This window comes from Cynocephalus volans, chromosome 11 (assembly GCF_027409185.1).
Source record: "Cynocephalus volans isolate mCynVol1 chromosome 11, mCynVol1.pri, whole genome shotgun sequence".
Lineage (NCBI taxonomy): Eukaryota > Metazoa > Chordata > Mammalia > Dermoptera > Cynocephalidae > Cynocephalus > Cynocephalus volans.
Genome location: NC_084470.1, coordinates 71,174,083 through 71,185,624, shown reverse-complemented (window position 1 = coordinate 71,185,624; position 11,542 = coordinate 71,174,083).

Genomic DNA, 11,542 nt, shown 5'->3' with positions numbered 1-11,542 from the left:
GGGGTTTAGGAAAACCTATTTTCATGGTACACTTTCACCAGGAGAAAGCTCACCTTGGCTAAAGAGCCTGGGCCAATATAGACAGAGGTATAGCGAAATGCTTCGAAGGCCCCAAGCAGGAAGGCAAATCATATGATTGGGCACAAAAGCTGAAGGTGACTGCCCTAAGGGAGGAAAAAAAAAAAAATGAACGAAATTCCTTCCTGGAATACGGCTTTCTGAAATTTGTGAAATTAAACACCGATTGCCTATTCACAACCTGAGTGTCCAGCTCTGATTGAACTCTTCGTTCAGCACACACCTATTGAGTGTAGGGTGCTGAACCCGGCCAGGGGAAACAAACACCGCCCTGCTTCCTCGGGTTTCCTCCTCAAGGCGCCGCTGTCTTCTCTTCAGCACCGCGGACAGCAGTCGCTCCCAGGCTTGCCCGCAGAGTGTAATTACAGGTATTTTCCGCTAAGGTCACTGCAGGCCAATCCTCGCCGCCTTCCTCCTAGTTTCATTTTGCAACGGAGCTAACTAATAGAGCCTCAAAGAAATCCCGGAAAGTCAGTCCAGGGTAACCTCTGTTAGGCTCGCCATCAGCACTTCAGACAGATTCTGCCTTTTGAACGGAAGATCCGCACGGTCTTAGAGTCCTCAGACCTTCGCCCCAACTCCCGTTTATACCCAAAGGACTCATGAACTTTCCTCATCACCCCGACTCTTACCCTTAATAACAACCTCCCTATCGGCCCTGCAGGCGCCTGCGCCGCCGTGGGACAGTCAGGGCACCCACCCACGGTTAGACTTCACTCACCGAGCCCGCCTCTGAGCTCTTCCGGGAAGGCGCTGACGGCTGCGCCGACACTGGGGCCTCTGCGCAGGCCTGGGCGTGGTCACCCTCTTTGCGCACGCGCGGTGCGCGGTGACGCCATCACATTCTTATAAAAGGCGTGGGCGTCCGATTCTTCCGAAAGCTTGCTGAGGTGTGGCTTTTCTAGTGAGAAAGGTGGGCGTGTGGTACGCGGCGCACGGGAGGGTGGCCTGAAAGGGTCCTTGTGACTCCCGGGGAGAATCCGTTTGGTAGTAGCTCAATTCCAAGGCCTTTTAAAGTGGGACCTGCGTATGTGAAAAGGGCTTTCGAGAGTGAGGTCAGTTTCTTAGAAGCTGGAATGGCCCAGTAGAGTGTGGAAGTGGGGGGAAACTCTGCAAAGTAGACCACGGTGTTTGAATGGATTATACGGTCCGGTTATTCAATAAATAGCTGTGGAGCAGCTTCGAAGTGCTTCGCCCAGAGCAGAGCAGCGAATCACCCCTAAGTACAGTAGCACTGGTGGATCACGTCTTAAGGGGTTTCTGTGTGTCAGTCACCGTATTTACGTGGGTTACCTTATTGAATCCCCACAACGCTCTGTGGAATAGGTACCTTGATCCTCCTTTGACAGCCGAGGAAACAAGCTTGGTTGTTAGCTTAGGTCGTAGCTTGAAACCAACAGAGCCTCTATTAAATTTCCCATAGCCAAACACTCAGGATTCACACTAGGTAATAATCCCTCAGTGTATTCTTAAACATCATCATTTTTATTCCGTGGAATGTCTGTGAGGTATGTGGTAGTATCAGTCCTTTAATTTACCGATGAAGAAACAGGTTCTCAAGAGAGAGAAAGTTGTTTTCTTCCTAAAGTTTACTTAGCTGATAAAGGGTAAAGAGCTAGGACTCCAATGTAGGTGTTTTATTTTTTCCTCCCAGAATATCTACATAAAATTTTGCTCTTGCTTTGGTACTATTCACTTAATATTTCCTTTGCTTAGAAAGCCCCTTCCCTAGACACAGGTACGGTTCCTCATATCTTTCAACATTACTTCCTCCCGGAAGCATTCCCTGAACTCCCAGTATAAGATCCCCACCTCCTGGCTCCGTTTTCTTCCAGCTTTATTTTTCTCCACAACACAGTAATATTGTTCATTTGTTTACCAGTTTACCAGTGTTTACCAGTGCACCCACCACTAGAATTTGAACTTCCTGAGAACAGATATTTTTGTTTCTTTGATTAGCTGCTGTATCTTCACCAAGCAACTAGAACTGCCTGACATAAATATGCTCAATAAATATTTCTGAATGAATGGATGACATAATTCCCCCATTGAAATTCCATCATAATTTCAGAGATCTCTGGCTTCAGTTGATAGTAAAGATGAAAAATAGAGGGCCGAGCCCGTAGCGCACTCGGTAGAGTGCGGCGCTGGGAGCGCGGCGACGCTCCCACCACGGGTTCGGATCCTATATAGGAATGACCGGTGCACTCACTGGCTGAGTGCCGGTCACGAAAAAAAAAAAACGACAAAAAAAAAAAAGATGAAAAATAGACCCTTGAATGGTCTTATGTTCAGGAATGAAGTTTGTGGAACTTTTGCATGGTTACAAGGCATTCTTGTTTATCTTTTCTGTAAGTTTACAAATAAGGATTTTTCTTAAGTTGGTAAAGGGTTGCATGAAGTAGAGAACAGAGACTGCATATTAAAGCATTTCTTTGTTGCTTAAGACAAACTTTGCTTACCTCTCTGCTTTGTGTAAGTTTGCATATTAACATTGTTGGGACAAACTCAGCTCTTTCAACTCTGAGCGTAGCTTTTTTAGGTCAGTGTTTGCCTTAGCTGTGAACCAAGGAATGCCTTGGAAATTTTCTTGGACTTTTTAGGAGAACAGTAACCAGGAATATATCACAGATACTTAGAGGTTATCTGGATAGACAGTGGTAACTTATAGCATTCCATAAAAGTGGGATCTGCTGTGACAGCTACCATTCTCATAACACAGCCCACGGTAGATCCTTTCTGTGAGTCAGCTGGCAGGTGAGGTGCAACCTCTGGCAACTTCACAGTGTAGCTATTAGTATATAGCTTCTGTGTTTATCAGGTAAGTTTGGGTACTTTCTGGAGTGAGGTATTCACTGTCTACCATGCAAATTATTGCAACCCACTAAGTAACACCTCGACCATAATGGGACATTCTGAAATGTGTAGTGAAGTTACTGTTTCCTAACCTTACTTGGACAAGTTCTGTGCACCAGCGTGCTATAATTATCCCCTTAGCCTCATATAATTTTCTGCAATTGTCCCTCATTATTTAGACAGCATTGTGTAATTTAGTCAGAAATTCTATAAAGATGTATTTTTAAAGATGTATTTATTAAACCTGTAAGATGTAGTCTTAAGTCACTTAAGAGCCCAGAATCTGGCTGGGCTCTAAAAGTATAAAAAAAGGGGCCAGCCTGTGACTCAGTTGGGAGAGTACGGTGCTGATAACACCAAGGCCACGGGTTCAGATCCCTATATAGGGATGGCCAGTTGGCTCACTTGGGAGAGCGTGGTGCTGACAACACCAAGTCAGGGGTTAAGATCCCCTTACTGGTCACCTTTATAAAAAAAAAAATAAGCAAAAAGCTAGAGGATGACAGATGACAACATAAAAATAGCTAATTTTTATTGAATGCTCATTCTTTACCAGGCATTTTACATGAATTACCTCATCTAATCCTTATAACAACCCTATGAGCAAGGTTACTGAACTCTTATTGACACCATTTTTATAGCTGAGAAAATTGAGGCTTAGAGAAATGAGTTACTTAAGATCACGCTGCTGTGCTGGTAAATGAATTCCAGCCTGTTTGATGTTAGTATGCTGAATATATCTGTACATTATATTGAGAATTAAAAAGAATCATGCAGATTATGAGGATTCTAGAGAAGAAGGGAGAGACCACTATTAGCTGGAATAGTCTAGACAGCATTTTGAAGACTGGGATGTACTTTGAAAAATGGGTGAGATTTGGAAGTCTCTTTTTGTGATTAGGTGTGACAGTTGTCAGGAGAGTATAGTGTGGGGTGTTCTAAGTGAAGGAAGCAGCATGCACAGGAATGTATACGTGAGAGGACATCTGGGGTGTGCCCCAGTGGAAAGAAAGCATTGAGAAGAATGTTTTCTCTTTACTTACCACAACTTTGAAGATTTCGTTTCTGGTGCCAAAGAATTTTAAAATGGTGTTTTGACAGGAATAAAGAGGTGGGATTATTGGAGAAGGTGAGACTGGTGAGTAGAGAATAGAAATGAGGACAAAAAAAAGAAAGCTTGAGGATAAAAAAGGAAGGACAAGCTTTAAAGACAAAGAAATAATCAAAAGAACTGCAGAACCCTTGACTATTTCAAAGAGTGAATTCTTTTGTAGTTTACACAGAGGCCATCTTTTTAGTGAGATCCCTTTTGAGTTTACTCTGGATAGACAAACACTAAGAAAATAAAGAACTCATGACTGAAATGGAGTTAGCTTTTTTCTCATTTAAGGAAATCCTGGATGAAATTTGGTAAAGTGGGTCCAAATGCCTGTATTTCTTCTTTTCTTTACTTTGAAATAAAATAATTAGAATTTACCTTGTTCCATACTTGTAGTCTGTCCATTTTACTATAGAAAAATAGTCTACACTCAAAATATAACTGAAATGCTTTAAATTGGCCCTTGATGGATTTTGACCAGAGAGAATTTATAACCAGATACCTCTTTAGCTTTTGTTAGTGAACCAGGTATCAATCTACATCCAATCAGATAAAAGACTGCAATAGAGAAGTCATTATCACAGCAGATGCTTACGTTGTAGACTTCCTAGGCTGAGAGAACAAGGTCTTGCTGCTGATAAAACTATGCTTAATCCTAGAGATTTCCAGTGAGAATTTGCATATGCCTCTTCCTTCCTTGGAAGAGCTAGTTCTAAAATTCACTTGAGAAGGCATTAGAATTTTTAAATTGAAAGAACACATGATAATTCTTAGGAAATCCTTTGTATGTTTATGCATAGTAAATATGTATACTTTTTACTTCCCAAATTTCAATAATTTGAAGTTTACCCAGTCCTTTTGTCTTAAACGGACACCTGTGCAGCTGTGTATAATTTATGAAAGCATTTTTCCTTTTTTTGCAATCCTGTCTCCTTGATTTCCAAGTGGCTCTCAATATATTCACTACTCTCTCTATACCTGTTTAACCCAAGCTTTTCTTGAAGTATTTTCTCATTCATGGCCGTCATATCTGTTTATTTTTTCCATGTTTTTTTCTCCTTTTGCTCTTATAATTCTGTAACAGCTTTATCATTAGTCCACTATTGAGCAAGCAATTAAGAACCTTCTTAATTGCATACTTTACTACTTAGTAAGCATTGTATTCTGCCATTACTATCTTTTTTTAATGGTCTGCAACTGTGTTTATTGAAAACATTTCAAGGCTCTTTGCACCCGCCAGTTTTTCATTATTATTGTTTGCTATATGCATCCGCTTGAAAACTTTCAGATAATTTCCTTTGAAAGAACCAGAGTTGCAGTTTTAGTGGATTTCATCTTGTTTCAGGATCTAATGATGTATAAAAATATTGTCAGAAAAGGATGTTGTGCATTTAGGACAGTTAATTAAAAAAGAACACCTATGCTCTTTGTGTGTATGAGAACAGCATGAAGAAAATGTTTTACCTAATTTTTTGAGCGTTTTATGTGAATGCATTTCTTATGCAACACCTATGCTCTTTGTGTGTATGAGAACAGCATGAAGAAAATGTTTTACCTAATTTTTTGAGCGTTTTATGTGAATGCATTTCTTATGCTAGGGAATCAAGTCTTATTTTCAAATCTGGTTTTATTTTTCTTTTAAGTATCCCTTTTTATTGCTTTTCAGTAATGACTTTCTTAAATTGAAAGCTGAATAATTGTACTGATGATTTATTCTTACAAACCTCTCATCAAATTTGGATATGAATACCACTTTCAACATAATATTAAAAAGTTTAGTTAGTTTAATATACACTTTTTTCAGCGGTAAAAAATGAAATAATTTTTGAGTATCTTTTTATTTGAGTCTGCTTTTTTTGGACTCCCCAAAAAATATACAAATTGGAAGCCATAGAAATAGACTATAAATTAACTTTAAGTTTTTAATGTATTTCCCTAAGTCCAAATGTGTATTACATTGCTCACTGGCTTGTTTATACAATCAAAAATAGTATTTTGATTAGATTAAATATGACTCAATTTTTAGTTAACATATTTGCAGCAGGTAGAAATGTTAACAGTAACTTGAAAAGTTGTGTAAATAAAGTTATCCTTTTACATTTTGTTGTCTGAAGAATATCTGTTTGATGTATAATAGAGTTTAAATATATTTGCTTATATGCCTAAAATTGTGAAGAGTAGTAGAGGGGAAAAGAAATGAATTCATTTTAACTCTAGATGGCAGTTAAGCACAACTAACAAAGACCAACTTTTTTTAAATACAGAAACACAAAAATAGTAAAACACACACACAGCAACACATTCTGTTTTACCATCCAGTTAACTATATTCTCAAAATGATGTCTCAGATTGATATTACTAAACAAACATGTATAAAATGTAATTACACAGAAGTGAAGTAAATAGCAGAGGCCTGTAATTGCAAGATTTTTTTGAGCTGATATGGCATAAACCCATGCAATGGTTATATTGCTTGTATTTTATTTTGTCATTTTTACTAACTTTTAGTTTAGTGTAGTTTCATTTTATGTACAATTATTTACCAGTATCAATTCAAACCATATGCCATTGGGAAACCTATTACATATTTAATGTTTTGAAATGTTAAAATGGAAGCAAAGCCTATTTTCATGAAGGAATGTGTTCCATGAAAGTCCACTCTGAAATCTGGCATACATATTCATCCATGCACATTTGAGATTGCATTTTCCTTTGCATTTAAAAATATATTTTTACATTAAGTATTCACAATGTTAGCTTGTTGCTTTCTGGGGTACTAAAATTATGTTTCTGATAGTATTTATAAGGGAAGAGAAAAGCTTATCAGATCATAATTTGTTCTCATCTCATGGTCTCAGATCTTTGAGTGGACTGTCATTTCTATAGACATGTAGAGTGCTACTGTCTCTTGTTTATAGTTATCGTACATTGATACGGTGTCTAGCAAATAGTACAAAAAGAACTTAAAGTACCTCATACTGGCCAGCTGCCAAAAAAAAAAAAAAAAAGAACTTAAAGTAGATCTAAAGAGTTTCATCTGACTTAGATGGCTTAGAAAAGGAAAGGATGTGATACCTTATAAAAATATTTTTTATTGCAGATTTTATGTGAAGTAACTGAATCCTTTTGAGAGGACTTATTTGATTTGGTTCTTATTTCCTGTATTTAGCCATTTATACCCTGAGCCTCTTTCTAAATAGTAGATTATTACATAGACAGCAGCCGATGCCCAGGGCAAAGGGCCATGCTGTCCCTGCTCTCCTAGGCCTTGAGAGGTTGTAAGGAGTGTTGCTCTTAGGCAAAAAGGTGTGGAGGTGTGGGTCAGCCTATTGGAATGTAGGATCTCACTGAACATCTCAGATCTTGGAATCAGCATTTGCCTTTTGAGTTGGTTGTGGAATAAATGTTTATTAGAATCTCCAAGAGATGTGACACATTTCTGTGTCCTTGGAGTTATTTTCCTGGGCTCCAAAGTCCTGATAGCAGATATTGGTTCATAACAGATTCTTGGTAAATGCCTGTTGAATCTATTTAAGTTGGCAAAGGGAAAAATGCTTTGTTTCTTTTTTTTTAAAGCAATGTGAAAACCTAATGTCACTCATAAACTGAAGCAAAAGAAATTATCTATTTTAGAGAAGCCTCCACTAGAATTTTATAACGGTAAATAGAACTGCTGCTTACCTCCAACAGTTTGTTGACTTGCAAGAATAAAGGTGTCAGAGCTGCCAATTTTTCAAGTGAAAGCAGAAACCTGAATTTTCATGTGAAATCATCTTATTTCTCAGTGTTAGCAACTAATTCAAATGAATAACTACATAGCAAAAAAATTAAAGCGTACCTGTGGACTGACATTTTGCAACCTTTAACTTATAGCACCCTCATTTTTAAGCTTATTTTTAATAACATATATTATAAAATTGATTGCTTAAAATCTTTTAGTTATGGTTGCAATCCAGTCATATTCTTTGAGGTTACACTTTAGTTATTTTAAAATCAGATTTGGGGGCCTTTCTTTTGTTTCTGTTTTTCTTTCTTTTTGTGGCTGGCCAGTTCAGAGATCCAAACCTTTGACCTGTGTGTTATAACACCACGCTCTAATCAGCTGAGCTAACCAGTCAGCCAGATATTGGAGTCTTTTTAAAAGTCTTCAATTTCGTTTTTGACATCACTGTCTTAAGTAATATCTATGGATATCTGATTCTATCGTTTACATTTTGATTCTTCCTAATTTCATTCTCAAAGAATAACCTTAATAGAATGTTAAAAAAATATATATTAATTTAAAAAAAAGAATAACCTTAAATTAAGTTTTGGGAGTACCTTGATATAGGTACTGTGTGCTATGTACTTTGGGTCCAAAACTCTAAGTACTAAACAAATATGTGATAGCTTCCTCATTAGTTTTCTTCTACTTTTTACTTTTTACAATCCCTTCTACAACCATAGTGATTTTTTAAAAACATAAATCAGAACTTGTAACTCCCCTTTTAAAACTCTACTGGCCTTCCATTGCTCTTAGAATAAAATCCACACTCCATACATGGCCTATAAGGCCCTGCTTGATCAGATGCCTGCTTTCCTTTCCAAACTCATCTCTTACTGGGTTCCCCCTTGTTCACTCTTATCTTGCTGATGCACACCACGCTCAGTCCCATTTCAAGAACTTTAGCACTCACTGTTCCCCCTATCTGGAACATCTTCCACAGAGCTTTACGTATATGTCTTTCACACATGGTTTCCTGAGGGACCTTTTATGTCCACCCTGCCAAAAATAATCCTTTTTACATCATTTTCTGTCTTCTTGCCTTGCTTTTTTTTTCTTTATAGTACTCACCTATACCTGATATATATTCGCTTACTTGTTTGTCTTTCTCTCCCATCAGCATATAAATTTCATGAGGGCAGGAACATTGTCCATCTTGTTGACTGCTGTTACCCCAATACCTAGAACAGGGCCTCACCCTATTTTGCCTAATACAATTGTAAAATAAATGAATAAATAAAGTCTAGGTAGCCACTGTGATGTTGTGTGGTAGAAGAGAGATCTCAAGTTTAAAAAGAGCTGCAGAAGCAAAGCTAGGAAGACATTACAAGTTATGATGCAGGTGCCTTGCTGCTGTACATTTGACATGTTTGCCCATCCTGAAACCCATCACCCCAACAGCTTTTTTTCAGGTTAAGAAATTTGGCTTTCTATTTTGTGTGTTAGAATTTAAAAATGTTATGTTAAACATGTTTTTTAGAACAACATTCACATAAATGACTTACTAAATTCATGAAATGTAATTTTTGTATGTGGACTACTGTAGTAATACAAAATCTATTAGAAAGTTATCCTTTCTTAATCAACAATATAATGTTAACACTTGAAGTTAACACTAAAATCCTGGGATTGTGTTTTGTAATAATACTTTGAATTGCTGTTAAATATTTGAGGATTCAGAGAAATAAGATTAAATAATTATGTGGTATTTTCTTTGCATATCTTTAGTATGTGTAAGTTCTTGGTAGAGAAGTAATTCTCAGTAGACACAGCATAGAGCATATGTTATATAGCTTAAGTATTTCAGCATTGTTGAAAGATTTTCTCAAATAACTTTTATTATAATTTTGTTTTGCATGTGAACTTTTTATCTATTTGTATGAGACAAGTTTCCTAGAAAAGATGATTTAAGAACGTGACAATGGAACGTTCATTTATTTCGTGTGCCAAAGTATTATTTCCCAAGGCTGTATATTTTTATGGTTCAAATGTATCTTTGACAGCTGTGAATCCTTTCAAATCCCTTTTAAGATCACCATTTCTTTTTCATTGATAGTTTCAAATATAGTCTATTGAGAGTACTTATGTGACTTTATGAAAAGTTCTGTGAAAAAAATTAGTTTACATAAATCCTCTGCCAACTTTGCTATACATAAATATAGTCATCACTTGGCACCTGTTCTAGGACCCCTCTCAGATACCAAAATCTGTGAATTCTCAAGTCCCTTATATAAAATGGCATGGTATTTGCATATAACCTGTGCACATATACTATTAATTATCTCTAGATTATTTATAATACCAATTACAATGTAAATACTATGTAAATAGTTGCCATACTGTATTTTTTATTGTTGTATTGTTACTTTTATTTGTTTATTATTTCTGAATATTTTCAATCTGTGGTTAGTTAAATCCAAGGATGCAGGATCCATACATACAGAGGGCTGACTGTGTATCCATATGAAAACTGGATCTCGTTTGGGTAGGAGTAGACCACCCTTAAAGGAAGCATGTAGAGAAAAAGAAATATGAAAATAATAAACTCCTCTTCCTGTCCCAGACATAATAGAAATTATAACCCAGTTCATGCCGTGAATAGACCTAAGAAGTGTGACCTTTACAACTGAAATGCACTCGACCCTTGCACTGATACTTGCTAGTGAGGAAGTGTGTTGAATTGGCAATATTGCTGAATTAGAAAATGTGAGTTCAAACTCTGGATTTGCTACTTAAGAACTCAGTTTCATCATTGGTAAGAGAAGGAAAATATTACCTTCTTTCTCTACTTTACAGGATACTTGTGAGGGCCAAATGAGATAATACACAAGAAAGTGCTTTCAGAATTGAAGAGCATTATAAAAATAAGGTCTTCATTTTAGAGAGACATTAATGGTAAAGTAGATATATCTTATTAGACTACATCACCCATAGTCTTGTTACTGAGATGGTATAAAAACCTTGTTGTAAATTGTTTAACTTAGAACATGGATCTATCTCATGAATTCGGTTTTCCTTGATAGTTAGGCTCTGGTGTATTTTAGTTCTGATTTATTCTATGAATTTCCAGTCTACATTTTTTCAAAGATAATACTTTCTGTCATCTTTGTAATATGAGCTGAAAAGACTAATAAACTAAAGCTTATTTAGCATATTAATAAAAATATTTATACATTTATTTAATATACAAATAAAGGTAAATTTTTGGCAGCAAATCTTACAATAGAGTCCTTAGCTTTACATTTTTAATTAGGTTTTGTGAACTAGTTTCCCCCTGAGTTGTAGACTCAGAATTACTGAGTATTAATTTTTCATTCTGGAACTTAGAAAAATGAATTCTCAAAAGTCACTGATAAGTAAATAATCTAAACTTAAATTTAAAACGTTTTTAAGCACACGGAGCAAAGTTTCCCAAGAGAGTACAATTAACAAATCTATTGGATTTTGAGGTATTTCTTGAAAGCACAAGATTATAGTACGAGGAATACTATTTAATTCCCAGATGGATGAAACAGATTTCATTGTTTTTGACTTACTGTTTAAAAGAAAGCTCTACCATTTTTATTCAAATTTTGCAATTATTCTTAGGACTCTTTTAAATAGAGTGAGCCTTTTGTAAAGTTATGCACAAAAATTCTGATCTATCTTTGAGAAGAGAGATATTTTCAAGGAAAAAATTTGAGAAAACTGCTGACTGAGATAAGTAGTCTTGTTTTATAGTCTTTCTTTGACAGAAACATTATTGA